A 3,197-nucleotide genomic window follows, 5' to 3' on the forward strand; every position below is an offset into this window, starting at 1 on the left:
CCTGAGCTTAAATGATTTTAAAAAAAAAGAATGGAGTAAAAATGAAGAATGTAGGGTTTGGTTTTTAAAAAGCTAAAGATTAAATTTCCTTGACACAGTAACCGATACCATTCTAACCAAAGAGCAAATGGTCTAAAGGGTCTGCAAGCCAGTCAGGCAGGCACCAAGGGTCAGACTTTCCTGTGAGGAACTGGTGTCAGGCACTGTGTAACTACCTAGCAGGGTTCATCATGGTAGGAAAAATGTAGTCAAAACATAATTGTGACAACAGGAAAGTCCAAATTCTCAATATAAAAAAAAAAATAAAACTTTTAGGAGCCTGATAATACAAAAGAAGATAGCTATGTACATACATATAGTAATATACATATTATACTACATATAGTAACACCATATATATATATATATGAATATATATAGTATATATATTACTAATATATATGTTATAGGTTACTATGTCAGATGTATATATGATATATTACATATATATCATATATACATATATATTCTTAGTAATATATATTTATATATTATGTTATTATAAAACATTTATATATTTATTTATATAAATATATAAATATATTTATATAAAATATATATTTACATAAATACATCTTATATAATTTATTTACATAATTATTTTGCTTGCTGACAAATATACAAATATATATATACATATATATAATTATTTTGCTTGCTGACAAATATACAAATATATATATATAACTAAGAAGAATAAGGAAGATCAAAAACGTTTTTTACCACCTAAAACCTTAAGATCTTGTGTAAGGGTTTTCCTGAGACTTCAGACATCACCAGAATCGTAAGCAGGGACAACTTTTTTTTTCCTTCAGCAAAAAGTAAGCTTTGCAGTCCTCTATCCATTCCCCAAATTGGGAAGACATAGGACAGGTGGGTTTTGAGTGCTTCCTTAGCCAGCTGTTCCACCCCATTGTCTTTCAATTCTGGAAAGACCCCTTCTACATTCAAGCATGTTTTCCAACTGCAAAGCCAGCCAATCTTTTGTTGATCTTTAAAAGCCTGCAAAATTTTGTTTATTCCAAATTAGAAACCTCTGGATTCTTTCCACTGGGGGTTTAAAATTTTTAGTTTATAAGCAAATGTCCAGAAAGAAATAACCAAATTAAAAATTGTCACCAAGATTCCATTTCCAGATGCTTCCTGGTGACTAATCTGCCATAACGCCTTCAGTCTTTTGTTTCTGTTTCCTGATTCACTCAGTGGGAATAATTTATCTTGTGAATTTGTTTAATCAAACTGACTAGAGTAAAGACACATGTTCAAAGTCTTTTTTGCAAAACTCACACTTTGACTCTCATGTGCTGAACGCTGCAGCAACAATTGCTGGATCATAAAAATATTCATTCAGCTGCTTGAATTCCCATGTCACATATTTCCTATTAGCACTTAAAATTTAAATCTAGGTTTGAATTTAGTTTTAGTAAATTAATTACTCCCATTTTAAAATTTACTATAAATATTATAGATTTATCACAACTTTGCAAATTTAGGATGACTTGTATAAAACTCTATGAACAAAGTTATGATCTTAATATTTGTCTTAATACTTTTTGATGTAAATTCAAGAACAGAGTGAGAAGTTGAGCTGTAATGGAAGATTGGAACCAGATTACTAAGGCATTCATTTATATGATTAATAGTTCAGTAGTTTATTTTTTGCTCACAATTGCACGTGTTGCCTTGTGATTCTTCTGTTGATCTTTCTTGGCATCACTCATGTGGCTGCACCTGAGTGGCAGATTGGCTAGGGCTGTCAGCCATGGCACATTGATTTTAAATGTGTGACTACCCCCAAATAGCCAGCCTGGGTTTTCTTACAGTTTTGTGGTCTCAAGGAAGAATTCTTAGAAGAAGCATTCACAGAGTGTAAAAACAGAGCTTTAAAACTTTTTATATAGAGGCTGTCAGACCTACATTACTTATACCACATTTTATTCATTGAGCAACTCACAAAGCTAGCCCAGATTCAAGGAGAGAGAAAATAGACTCCATCTCTTAAAGAGAAAAGTGTCAGAGACACATTGCAAATGCTTATGGGATGTGAAATAACAATGCAGCCATTTTTGGAAACCATCAACTACACTCCACCTCCTAGCTGAAATAATTCCCATTCCTCCCACGTGAAACACACTAATCACCACCTCCCTCCATGGCTCATCCTGTTAGGCATCTGCTCCAAGTCCAGGGTCTAGCCATTTCAATCAGGTGCAAAGAAGGGCTCCTTATGTTGCTTGTATATACTGATCAAGTGTGCCTTCTCTCTATCTGGAAGCCTCTAACCTCAAAAGGCAAGTTATATCACTCCTCAGCCTTTTGGCTAAGATTGAGTGTAGTGTCTGTTCTTGTCAGTTTAATATCTGATACATCCTTTATCCAAGGACAAAAATTAAATGGATTTTTGGAGCAGGAAGATGGAATAGGAGCTTGCTCCTTCCACTCCACGCGTTGACCTGCTATTACAGTACTTCCAAGAATGATGAACCAAACAAAAAAAAAAGACAAGTTCTCACACACAACACACAATAGTATAGGAAAACTTCTATGGATAAATCATTATATACTCTGTAAAATTAGGGCCCTGAAGGGAGCAGAGAACAATCATGGGGAAAATGGAGAGGTACCGTTCTCAGGAATATAGGTTAGGAACTTGGGATGTGTTATGGTTTGGATGTGAGGTGTCCCCAAAAGCTCACGTGTGAGACAATGCAAGAAGGTTTGGAAGAGAAATAATTCAGTTATAACCTTAACCTAACCAGTGAATTAATCCCCAATGTGATTAACTGAGTGGTAACTGAAGGCAGGTGGGGTGTGGCTGGAGGAAGTGGCTCATTGGAAGTATGGCTGTGGGATATATATTTTGTAGCTGGAGAGTAGAGTCTCTCTCTCTCTCTCTCTCTCTCTCTCTCTCTCTCTCTCTCTCTCTCTCTCTCTCTCTCTCTCTCTCCTTCTGATCATCATGTGAGCTGCTTCCCTCTGCCACACTCTTCCACCACGATGTTCTGCCTCACCTTGAGCCCCAAGGTAGGCAGCCGCCTATCTATGAATGGAGATCTCTGAAACTGTGAGCCCTTAAATAAACTTTTCCTCCTCTACAATTGTGCTGGTTAGGTCCTTTCGTCACAGCAGTGAAAAAGCTGACTGAAACACAAAGTCTT

At 35.8% G+C, this 3,197-nt stretch overlaps 1 non-coding gene across 1 annotated transcript; it reads left to right on the forward strand.

Moving 5' to 3' along the window:
- The first annotated feature begins 2,339 nt into the window (after window positions 1-2,339).
- On the forward strand, window positions 2,340-2,529 carry LOC143402637 (U2 spliceosomal RNA). Its single transcript, XR_013091720.2, has one exon. It is a non-coding gene; the product is annotated as a U2 spliceosomal RNA (small nuclear RNA).
- Window positions 2,530-3,197: the final 668 nt, after the last annotated feature.

The sequence above is a fragment of the Callospermophilus lateralis genome, chromosome 6 (genome assembly GCF_048772815.1).
Source record: "Callospermophilus lateralis isolate mCalLat2 chromosome 6, mCalLat2.hap1, whole genome shotgun sequence".
Classification (NCBI taxonomy): domain Eukaryota; kingdom Metazoa; phylum Chordata; class Mammalia; order Rodentia; family Sciuridae; genus Callospermophilus; species Callospermophilus lateralis.